Source organism: Sinocyclocheilus rhinocerous, unplaced genomic scaffold (genome assembly GCF_001515625.1).
Source record: "Sinocyclocheilus rhinocerous isolate Xijiao unplaced genomic scaffold, SAMN03320098_v1.1 scaffold3724, whole genome shotgun sequence".
Taxonomy (NCBI): Eukaryota; Metazoa; Chordata; class Actinopteri; order Cypriniformes; family Cyprinidae; genus Sinocyclocheilus; species Sinocyclocheilus rhinocerous.
Window position 1 is genome coordinate 11,609 of NW_015631712.1, and position 13,128 is coordinate 24,736.

The window sequence follows — 13,128 nt, forward strand, 5'->3', positions numbered from 1 at the left end:
AGGCCGAGCGCGCCTCTCCTCGGGAGACCGGTCTCTTCCCCGTGCATGCACGCTGGTGTCCTCGTGGGTCCAGGAAGGGAGCGTTGAGGGATCTCCGTGCCGCCGAAGATGCAAGCTACCGGACCCGCGGTCCGGACAAGAACTGCACGCGTTACACGGCCGTCGGGCCAGGATGCCGGACCGTCCAGTCCCTTCAAGCGCCGTGGGCAGAGAGAAGGATGAAGCTGCTGAACGAAGCCGCCGCCCCTCGCGCCCCGGGACCAAGAGGGGAGCGCGTGCGGCCACCGGACTCCGCCCCTTACCTGGACCCTTCCTTCTCGCACACTCCCCCCCGAGAGAGAAGGATGAAGCTGCTGAACGAAGCCGCCGCCCCTCGCGCCCCGGGACCAAGAGGGGAGCGCGTGCGGCCACCGGACTCCGCCCCTTACCTGGACCCTTCCTTCTCGAACACTGCCCCACCTTCACTAACCCCGCAGCACGACGAGGACACCAGATCCCCTGTTTATTTTGAACACTTTATTCCCTTTTCTGGACACTGTTTATTTTCTGTAAATAAAAGCCTCTCCGAGGCCTGACGCCACACCCACTGTGTCTGTCGTTTGCTCCTCCCACGACAGTGTCTAATACATGCATAGATGAACTAGTAGAGGAACTTAATTTCCTTACATCATCTGCATCTGGCCCTGTTATTAAAAACATTATACTGAGCACTCTAAAGAAGCATGGCTGCATTTTTGAAGATTCTGTGATTTCAGAACTGGTGAAAGATCTTTGCCAGCTTAACCCTTTCTGTGCTGCTTTAGGATTGGATGGGCCTTTAAGCACACACTATAGGAGAGAACAATTTATAAAGGAGCATCTTTCACTGACTGAGCCAGTTGAGTACATACTTGATAGCAGCAAGAATGTAACCTTCCAGTATGTTCCGATTCTCCCATTATTGTCTCAACTTTTGAACAATGGACACATTCAGGAGACAATATTACAGAATAGAAGGCCATGTAATGTTTCTTCTGACTGCAGATCATTGCATGATGGATCTTTCTACAGAGAAAAAAAAACACCTTTTTATCTGGAGATGAACTTAAACTCCCATTGATTCTTTACATAGATGACTTCGAAATATGCAACCCTCTAGGGACGTCACGCAAGAAGCATAAACTCACTGGTGTGTACTGGGTGCTTGCCGACATCCCTGCTACCATGCGATCTACTCTAAGTTCCATTTATCTAGCCATTCTTTGTAAGGCAGATGATGTCAAGCAATATGGATACCCAAAAGTGTTGGAGCCACTGCTTAAAGATTTGAAATGCTTGGAGGATGATGGTATATTTGTACCAAGTCTGGGCAAAGTGGTGGAGGATGATGGTATATTTGTACCAAGTCTGGGCAAAGTGGTGAAGGGCACTGTATTTGCCGTAGCAGCTGATAATCTTGGTACTCACTCCATCGGTGGCTTTGTTGAAAGCTTTTCTTCCTCACATTTTTGTCACATTTGCACTGGAGAGCGTTCACAGATCCAGGAACATGAAGTAAGAGCAGGAATGTTTCCTCTACGAACTAAGTCCAGCCATACCCTCCATGTCGAAGCAGCGTTGTCTGACACTGCTGAAGCTCATCATTGTGGAGTTAAAAGACAGTGTCCCATCTCTGACAAACTGAGTTACTTTATTAGGTTATCCCCCTGATGCTTTGCATGATTTGCTTGAAGGGATTGTACCTTTTGAACTGGCACTGTGTCTTGATGTGTTTATAAAGAAGAAATACTTCTCTCTTCTTGAACTTAACTCTTCAATCCATCGATTTCCCTACAAATGGAATGACAAAGTCAACTGTCCACAAGCTATTCCCCTGACTTTTGCATCACGTAAAAGTATAGGAGGCAATGCACAGGAAAACTGGTGCTTGTTACGGATGCTACCTTTTATGATTGGCTACAAAGTGCCAGAAGAGGACACAGCATGGCAGGTTTTGATGACCTTGAAAGATATTGTTGAGTTTGTCATGGCTCCTGTTTACACAGATGAGACGCTAGGATACATGGAAAGCAAGATTAGTGAACACCGTTATAGATATTTGGATGTGTTCCCAGAGGAGAAATTTAAAAACGAAACATCACTTCCTGGAGCATTATCCTTGGATTACAACTGCTTTTGGACCACTTGTGTTTCTCTGGACCATGCGATTCGAAGCCAAACACCGATTTTTTAAAAGGATTGTGAGGCAGACTAGGTCATTCAGAAACATTCTCAAGACAATGGCAAGAAAACACCAATCAATGATTGCATATCACATCCATGATGCTGACATTGTAAGGCCAAAACTCTCTGTGTCAAGAATGACTCAAGTGGCAGTGGAGGTTCTAAAGGACAGCATTAAGGAGTCATTTGTAAAGAAGTTTCCCAGGGCAGCAGTTGTGAGCATGACAAACAAAGTCACCATTTTAGGCGCACTGACTATTGTGTTGGAATGTTGTTGCCTTTTGGATCAACAGGAGGATTGCCTGACTTCGGAGAAATACTCCAAATAATCATTGTGCATGAAAGTCCTGTCTTTGTTCAGAAGTTGCTAAGTGGGTGGTACCATGAGCACTTGAGAAGCTTCAAAGTAGAACCCACAGGAGAGATTGAAGTCCAGCAGCATTCGGAAATGAAAGCTGCATACCCCTTGGCTACATATAATACAGTACATGGTCGAATGGTGTCTCTGAAACACTTCATTTGCGTATCAGAGTAGGTTTTACACTTCAGTTTAATTATTCATGCCTTATCAATCATGCCAAGTATACTTATTGAATTAAAAAAAAATGCAATCTCATCTTTTTCTGTCTTTTTCAGCTGTTGTCTACAGCTGAAGACAACATATACAAGGAAAATGTGAGTCATCATAGAAGAAAACAATATCCGAAAGTTGACGCTTCCATCAGGATTTCCTAATAAGGTGGAAGATCTTGTTTCAGAAATCATTCAGACATTCCAGGTACATGGTGAATTTGGACTACTCTATGAGGACAAAGACTTTGGGAACCAATTTTTCACTCTAACTTCAACTGCCAACCTGCAAGACAAGGCCACTGTGAAATTGGTAAGAAAGGAGCCTTTGATAACCCTTGACTTGCATCCACTAGATGAATCAGGACTGTCCTCTACACAGAGTACCTTGGAGGATGATGGTGAAGCGTATACCTCTCTTGCAGATGACATTGAACTGTCAAGTTCACAAGACACCGTTCTTCTCCATGAGTCATGTCGTTCTGCTCCATGGCCAGTGCCGTTTCAAGTGCCGACGTTTTCCCGTGACATTGAACTTATCCTTGCAGAGGCTAACAAGTCGTTTCATGCCTCTGGAACACATTTCCATGATGCAAGTGTTAAATCTGCAATAATGCAAGACCTTGCCAAAGCTATATTTTCTTACACGGCCTACCCTTCAAGTATGCAAATATCCTCAGTGGCTGAAGCCCTTGTTGAAAATTTTCCATGCCTTAAGGAGCCTGGGTCCTTTGCAGGCATGTATGGCTGGCAACAACGCCTCAAGTACAAGATCCACAATTTCCGTGCAAAGCTGAAATCACAAAAATATACATATCCAGAATTAGAAGTAAACACATTGAAGAGGAAGCTACCGACCGATGCAGCACCAGCTAAAAATGTGAAAAGACCAAAGAAAGCGGAAGTGAATCATCTCCAACCGCATCCTGTTGGGGAAAATTGGAAAAGGAGAGGCTTGAGTTAGTCGATGAAATTAAGAAAAAGAACAACGCAAAAGTAATTGAAGAAAAAATGTCAAAAACCTTTTAAATTAGAAGACTGGAGATTGTGACCACCAGCCCCGCTGTCAGTGTCTTAAGAGAGAGGTGGCCAGGATTGTTCAGTAAGGCTCAGGTAAGGATGTTTGTTAGTTTATTTTTTTTCCACCAAGAACTGTTGTTCATCTCATTTTTTAAATTACTGGGTTTCAGACCTTTATAATTGGTGACTATCATTGAGAAAATTGTTGTATTTTTGTGTTGTCCCTTTACTGATTTACTAGATCAAAGAGGAGTTCCGACGTATAACAACAATCTCCTTGGAAGAGACATTTATGCTGAATCTTGATAGGTACACACCACGTCTTCTGCAGCTGATGCATGCCAAAGGAGGAGCATTTGGTACCAAGATGCATCCTCTCCTGAACACTGTAAATGAGGTATCTTTCTGTTTTATTTTCTCTTCTAAAGGACAGCATTAAGGAGTCATTTGTAAAGAAGTTTCCCAGGGCAGCAGTTGTGAGCATGACAAACAAAGTCACCATTTTAGGCGCACTGACTATTGTGTTGGAATGTTGTTGCCTTTTGGATCAACAGGAGGATTGCCTGACTTCGGAGAAATACTCCAAACAATCATTGTGCATGAAAGTCCTGTCTTTGTTCTGAAGTTGCTAAGTGGGTGGTACCATGAGCACTTGAGAAGCTTCGGAAATGAAAGATGCATACCCCTTGGCTGCATATAATACAGTACATGGTCGAATGGTGTCCCTGATACACTTCATTTACATATCAGAGTAGGTTTTACACTTCAGTTTAATTATTCATGCCTTATCAATCATGCCAAGTATACTTATTGAATTAAAAAAAAAATGCAATCTCATCTTTTTCTGTCTTTTTCAGCTGTTGTCTACAGCTGAAGACAACATATACAAGGAAAATGTGAGTCATCATAGAAGAAAACAATATCCGAAAGTTGACACTTCCATCAGGATTTCCTAATAAGGTGGAAGATCTTGTTTCAGAAATCATTCAGACATTCCAGGTACATGGTGAATTTGGACTACTCTATGAGGACAAAGACTTTGGGAACCAATTTTTCACTCTAACTTCAACTGCCAACCTGCAAGACAAGGCCACTGTGAAATTGGTAAGAAAGGAGCCTTTGATAACCCTTGACTTGCATCCACTAGATGAATCAGGACTGTCCTCTACACAGAGTACCTTGGAGGATGATGGTGAAGCGTATACCTCTCTTGCAGATGACATTGAACTGTCAAGTTCACAAGACACCGTTCTTCTCCATGAGTCATGTCGTTCTGCTCCATGGCCAGTGCCGTTTCAAGTGCCGACGTTTTCCCGTGACATTGAACTTATCCTTGCAGAGGCTAACAAGTCGTTTCATGCCTCTGGAACACATTTCCATGATGCAAGTGTTAAATCTGCAATAATGCAAGACCTTGCCAAAGCTATATTTTCTTACACGGCCTACCCTTCAAGTATGCAAATATCCTCAGTGGCTGAAGCCCTTGTTGAAAATTTTCCATGCCTTAAGGAGCCTGGGTCCTTTGCAGGCATGTATGGCTGGCAACAACGCCTCAAGTACAAGATGCACAATTTCCGTGCCAAGCTGAAATCACAAAAATATACATATCCAGAATTAGAAGTAAACACATTGAAGAGGAAGCTACCGACCGATGCAGCACCAGCTAAAAATGTGAAAAGACCAAAGAAAGCGGAAGTGAATCATCTCCAACCGCATCCTGTTGGGGAAAATTGGAAAAGGAGAGGCTTGAGTTAGTCGATGAAATGAAGAAAAAGAACAACGCAAAAGTAATTGAAGAAAAAATGTCAAAAACCTTTTAAATTAGAAGACTGGAGATTGTGACCACCAGCCCCGCTGTCAGTGTCTTAAGAGAGAGGTGGCCAGGATTGTTCAGTAAGGCTCAGGTAAGAATGTTTGTTAGTTTATTTTTTTCCCACCAAGAACTGTTGTTCATCTCATTTTTTAAATTACTGGGTTTCAGACCTTTATAATTGGTGACTATCACTGAGAAAATTGTTGTATTTTTGTGTTGTCCCTTTACTGATTTACTAGATCAAAGAGGAGTTCCGACGTATAACAACAATCTCCTTGGAAGAGACATTTATGCTGAATCTTGATAGGTACACACCACGTCTTCTGCAGCTGATGCATGCCAAAGGAGGAGCATTTGGTACCAAGATGCATCCTCTCCTGAACACTGTAAATGAGGTATCTTTCTGTTTTAGTGGACTTTGCTATCCTAGGTACTACCAAAAGTCCAGAGTTTTGCAATTTCACAAAAAATAAAAATAAAAAACAACACACTGAACTTAAAAAAACATGTAAATAGACAAAAGCAACAAGCAAATTAAGAAAGCATCTTCAATTCGACAACACAATAAAATTCTACAAATACAGACAACACATTTCAGAAAAGCACTGAAAATAGTGACCGCAAACTACAGAATGGTGCTGCAAATACAGACAAAATACAGTGGACATTAGGGTCCTTATATAATTTGTTTATATTGTATTTGTTTATATTATACTCTGCTTACAAGGAAACTCACTGCTACATTCACCTCACAGTACCTTGCAGAGCCAAAAAGTGTAAAATTATCTAAGATATCCTAGATGTTAAAAAAAGTTGCACTGTTACCTCTAGCCTGCATGATAGTCATATAGGCATTACCTTCATCAGTGGTGGTTGTGGGAATTTGGATTTCTAATCATTCACACAGAGACATCAGCAGGTAAAAAGCTCTTTATTAGGATTGTTACAGGTGACATTTCTTTTGTATACACTTTATATTGTATTTATTGCTTTATTGATTTTTGTTAACAATTTGATACCTATACTTACCTTGAGTAGTGAGATTGATTCCTAAACATAGGTCTGCCAACAGTAGTCATAGGTTCCTGTCATATTAAAAGATCACTTACTGCAGACATCTTCAACTCCAGTCCTGAAGAACTGGTTTCCTGTTGAGTTTAGCTCTAAGGGTGCTTTCAATCTTGGTTCGATTGGCTGGTCCAAACAGCAAACGTTTCCAAACCAGCATTTAGCATTAGTATCATCTGAATACACTTTTGTTGTCATTTTCTGAAACTGAGCATTTGTTGTCAGACTAATGATGTTTTCTTAATTTGCTTATGTCTATTTGCATGTTTTCTTAAGTTGCAGCGCACTGAGCTCACAGAGTCACTGTATTGTCACTAAAATGCATGTCTTTGTAGTTCTACAGTATTGAGAAAAAAAGGGATACATGTATCCGTTGCCTCATTGAGTACCTTGGGGAAAATCAAGAAGAGCTGTTCCAAGACTGTCAGGTATGTTATTACATGATTCATCATTTCAAGGTATTCAAATGGATACACATTGTTTCATTTCCCTTATTGATCACTGTGATTTAGCCAATAAACCAATACCATACCTAGCCTTTGATAAATAGTCAGGGTAGTGCATTAAAAAAATATTGTATTGTAAGTACTGTATTGTAAGAAGTATTTATTTATGTATTTTTTGTTAGGCAGTACATTTTAAGGATAGTTCACACAAAAATGTAAATTCTGTCATCATTTACTCACCTTCATGCTGTTCTAAACCCATACGACTTTGGTTAATTTTCGAAACACAAATTAAGATATTTTTATGATACCTGAGAGCTATCTATCCTTCCACTGAAAGTCTGTTCATGCAAAACTTTTGACGCTTTAAAACATTCATTAAGAGATTGTAAAATAAGTCCATATGAATCTAGTGGTTTAATCCAAGTATTCTGAAGAGACATGATCACTTTATATGATGGAACAGGTTTAATGTAGACTTTTATTCTCATATACACATTGATCGGCGAACCTAAACAGAAGCTCAGACTTACTTGCTTGACACGCAAGAACAAACCTCATTGGTTTTTACAGAGGCACAAACGTGCTGTGAGACAAGAGAATGAACCTCATTAGTTCTAACGTGTCAAGCAAGCATGCTTCAGCTTCCGTTTGCCAAAATTGGATGCTGCAAACATCGTTTGCTGATCATTATTTTCATGTAAATAAAAGCCTAAATTAAATCTGTCCATCACATAAAGTGGTAATTTTTCTTCAAAAGATTTGGATTAAACCACTTTATTCATATGGATTTATTTAACAATGTTATTTATGAAGTTTTTGACGTGTAAAGAGTTTTGTGTGAATAAACTTTCAGTGGAGGGACAGAAATCTGTCAGGTATCATTAAAAATATCTTAATTTGTGTTTTGACAATTAACCAATGTCTTATGGCCAATGTCTTAATTCATGGCCTCCTAATAATCCCCAACCACTTGATTGGCTCTATGACTCTCTCTCTCCTAGGTGATTAAATGATGACAATTTTCATTTTAGGAGAACTAACCTTTTAAGAATTACATGGGTGAGCATTAATTATGCTTTATATTACATTTTGAGGGTTTAGTTCAATTTTTATTTGATTATATCATGGCCCACCTTTATAAAATAGGAGGTCGTCAGAATTAAGTAGAATTATGTTACTGCTACCAACAGTTTAGAAAAGCTAGTTGAGGAAAATATGCTGCAATGGATGCTGACATTTATTTTTTACCTTTTAACTGTACATTGATTAATATTAAATATTTAACCTTTGATGGGGAACATTGGCAAGTAAATGTTTGATATTGATGGTTCATTGGTTTTAGCTCCATATACATGCCAGAAATGAATGAAAGGTACAGATGGGGGACATTTAATTGTGAAAATTTGAAGGGTTCACCCATATTGTCAGGTAGTGGCAGCTCTGTTATTCCTTTGTTCTTTGGTGACATTTCTTTCCTGAAGGGGGTGATCTGTTCCAGCGTAAAAATCTACTTAATAGCATGACAAGCTATTTCCATCCACAGCAAGGGGTTAAATTTATAATTGTTTCATTATGGGATACTGGGGTGAAGAATTTGGTTTTTGATTTTTATGTGTTACCTGTTTATATTGAAGTGCTGATTAATACAGAAATCCTGCTTGTGTTCAAACAATTGGCATGAACCAAGAAAAGAACTGTAATCGAACAGCATGCTAATTTGCTTGAACTGACATACAAATGTATTTGCTTTTTTTTTACATTTTTAACAGGAGGATGAACTTGAAGTCCACACAAATGAAATAATGAAGTTGGTGGTGATTCACAATCCCACAGTTGAGGAGGACCCAGCAGATGTGTGTATTGTTATAGAGGGCACCAAAGTGCTGAACGGTTGTGGAAACAGAATCACAGCGTGCATACTGCTGATGGGATTGATCTATGCCCTCAACCTTGAGTATCCCAAAAACCTGAAGTACACCTTTGAAGTGTTCCAGAAACTTTTTTTGGAACTTGACGGAGCAAAACTGCTGAAGAAGGTCCAAAGCCTCAAGCGTAAACTAATGGAATGAGCTGTCTGTACTATAAGTTCAGGCTCCGATTGTTTGCTTCATCCAATGAAGACATTGTTTTATTTTCGAATAGTAAATGTTCAAGAAGTTATATGTAATGTGAGTAATATGTAATATGAAGTTGAATGTCACTTAAAATTGAATGTAAGTACGTTCCTTTGCACCTAATTAGTGTTAAATGTTTTCTGTTCAAATATTAAATGTTCAAGAAGTTACAAAAAACATTTGCTTTCATTCCAGTTAGCCTAAATATTTGTAGGCTACATGCATGTGTTTTAACTGATAGGTCAGCCTATAGCACAGCGTCACAAATTCTGCGCGCCATCTTCAAACCTTCTCTCGTTTCATTGCGGTGCATGAGCCGCGATATTTAGCATTTCGTCTAATGTTGTAAAAGTTTAGACGTTTTGTATGTCTGTTTCAACTGATAGCTAACACGCCACAAGTCTTACTGCAAGAAAATCAAAGAGGCTCCCCAAAACATTACCTTTCATTCCAGTTAGATATTTACGTACGCGTGCGTGTTTTAACTGATATAGCATGCTAGAAATTAAGATTGACAAAAATAAAAGACAGATTAAAGGAATTAGGCTACTAAATTAAGTGTGAATAACTAAATAAAATAAAACAAAAAAAAATTAATTATCCTGTGGCTTTGAGGTGGTTGTTTAGAAGTAAACTTGTGTAACCTAATTTTAAAGTGAAAAAAAAAAAAAAAGTCTGGGTTATATAGCAAGCCAGAAGTCTTAAACTCGACAAAAACCAACGAGTAAATAAAGGAATTACTAAATTAAGTGTGAATAACTAAACTAAAATAAAATAAAAAACAAACAACATTTTTCCTGTGGCGGCATTTGTTTAGAAGGAAAACTTGTATAGGCTAACCTAATTTTTAAAGTAAAAAATGCTGGTCTAATGTTAAAAACAGGTAGAATGTTTTCTAGAAGAAAACTTGTGTAACCTAATTTTAAAGTGAAAAAAAAAAGAGTCTGGGTTATATAGCAAGCCAGAAGTCTTAAGCTCGACAAAAACCAAAGAATTACTAAATTAAGTGTGAATAACTAAACTAAAATAAAATAAAAAACAAACAACATTTTTCCTGTGGCGGCATTTGTTTAGAAGGAAAACTTGTATAGGCTAACCTAATTTTTAAAGTAAAAAATGCTGGTCTAATGTTAAAAACCGGTAGAATGTTTTCATCAATTAAGAAATGAAGTCGATTTATTAAAAAACATTACTTTGTTTAATTCTTTAAACATACATTTAAATCTATCTTTGCGGTCTCCGGTGTTAGGGATGTGTTATTAGGGGCGGTTAGTGGGTGTGGTTTGAGTGGGACCGGATGTAAACATTCTGAGTTTTGACAGCAGCGTGTGAGGATGTATCAGCGTAAGATGGTCAGGTCTTTTTTCTTTTGTTTAACTTTCTGTCAGTAACAAGGTCTAGCTTTTTAAAATTGTAGCTAATGGTAGAGTACAACATAGATTTTGACAAGTATCTTACGCTGGTGTTTTAACGACCTTTGATGAACTTTCTTTTAGATCACCGTAAGATACACGGTTCTTTTCTTTTGTTTAACTTTTCTACCATTGTGACAAAACGCTAGCTTTTCTAAATTGTAATGATAGACTACAACATAGATTTTGAAGTATCTTATGCTGGTGTTTTAACGAACGTATCCAGAAGGATACTTTTTGTTTTAGATCATGGTGAGAACTCAGGATTTTTAATTTTATTTTCTAACTGGTAACAAACTCTAAATAGTTTTTAAATTGTAACATAGAAAAACTGCCGTATTGTTTAACGAACGTATCTGATTTTTAGAAAAGTTTGAATTAGTAGAATATCACTGTTATGAAAACTACAGAATAAACGCCTACAGTGTATTATGACAACCTTTTACCGTAATATGTTGCATTTACGGGCTACATAAATTTCACCTCAATAAATATTAGCCTGGAATTAATGCAAATTCCCATGATAAACTTCTGGGATTTTGGAGCACCAACTTGTAAAAGTGCTTACCAGTAGGTCAACATAACTACAATGCGTTCTTTCATCTTATTCTGCCCTCTAGTGGCTTATATTGAAATTAATACAACCTTAACATAATGAGACTTATGTCAAAATAACGACTTATGTCGAAATAACGACTTAATATGTCGAAATAATACTCTGCCCTCTAGTGGCTTATATTGAAATTAATACAAACCTTAACATAATGAGACTTATGTCGAAATAACGACTTAATTGTTATATCGAAATAACGATGTTTTATTTTTTATTTTTTACACCACCATAAGTTTTCTTTCTTTTTTTCCCCACCATGCGGTTCAGGGCTTCCGTAAGTAATCATACCACATTTCACAATTTAAAGTTTAAAGTACATAGTTTTGAACAGTTTCAATGGACCCACACAAAAACACTTTCCCAAACAATCATAAATTCCTTTCCTGTCAGAACATCCTATTTTTTCCGGCTCCATAAAGATACTGTTTGGATTCCATTTGTATTACAATTTCACTTTAATCTCTTTATCATTCTTTCATTTCAATTCCAAAATCTGAACCAACAAAATCTGCACACAAAATCTGAACTGGAACTAGAAAAGTTTTCAGATAAACTTTCTTTATTTGCCAGAAATGATAAAGAACACTAAGTTTGCTGTGCCTGTTTGTAGATCTGCACAATTTGGCCCCCAAAAAAAATGTTTTTATAATTTTTGTATATCAATATGACTACTAATAATTCTGATTATAGTTATAACTAAATAAATCATTAAACAAAGTAATAATTATTGATAATGATTATTATTAATATAGTTTACAGAAAACTGCAGCGTGACCAGTTAACACGCAGGAGGTTTATAATTGTTTAGAAAGGTCTAAGGATTTATTATAAATGATTATGATTAAACATCATTAACAGTAATTTCTTAATTTTTGTCAGTAAATTGTATGCATCTACTGAGAGAGACAGAGAGAAAACTCCTCTACACTGGAGAAAAACTTAGAAGTATTATTTTTCCTATTTTTACCCAAAATAAGTTGTAGTGATTAGCTGTAACTGCTTCATTCATACTGGTAGCCGGAGGGCACCCTCGTGCAGTAAAACCATAAATGAAAAAATCATAAAATGAAATACTCACAAAAATAAAGTTGGAGGAAATCCTTAATATGGACAAAGGCATGCTATCCCTGATAGGACGTTTTAACTGATGAAGAATGAAGACAATAAACACACGATTGTGACTAAATGGTGTATCTCTGTTCTTCAAGCCATCACGGGTATTTTTTATATGCATAATATATATTTATTATGCAATGCTAATCGACATAGCCTTTATCACTGTATAGAATATTATAAAATGATTTTGCCTCATTCTGTGATATGAAACCAGGTCAGATCACAAAAGGATGTTATTTCAGACACACTTGACTGATGTTATTAAATGAATTTAGAGCAAAAACGTCATTCAATGTTTTTAAACGCACTGTACGTCATCTGTATGTGTGTTGTATCTGGTGCGTCATCTGTATGTGTGTTGACTTAAAGGGGCGCTGCAGATCGATAAGTGTTTGACATCAAAGTACTGCAATAGGATAGGAAAGCATGCAGAGCTGTCCATTAGTATATAGCTCTCGGTGCTTCGATGTCAAACACCGACCTGTCTGCACCGCACGCGCCGCTTCAAGACAAACACACCTTGAAATTTAATTGACAACCTCGCGGCCGCGGGGCCCTCCCCTTAAGGCGGGGCCCTAGGCGACCGCCTGTTGGACGGGCCGGTGTTCCGTCGATTTGTGCTACCCTGTCAGATTTTGCTACCTCCCATTAAAACAGTGGGTAGTACAATTCGACAACGAAAAACGCTACCTGTAAAATTATGATTTATTAACGTCTACACCTACCCCAACCCTAAACCTACCCTTACAGT

At 38.2% G+C, this 13,128-nt stretch overlaps 2 pseudogenes; both read left to right on the forward strand.

Annotated features, from left to right (window-relative positions):
• Positions 1-2,875: 2,875 nt before the first annotated feature.
• On the forward strand, positions 2,876-4,415 carry LOC107741830 (uncharacterized; annotated as a pseudogene).
• A 271-nt stretch (positions 4,416-4,686) lies between these two features.
• Positions 4,687-9,191, forward strand: LOC107741832 (uncharacterized; annotated as a pseudogene).
• Positions 9,192-13,128: the final 3,937 nt, after the last annotated feature.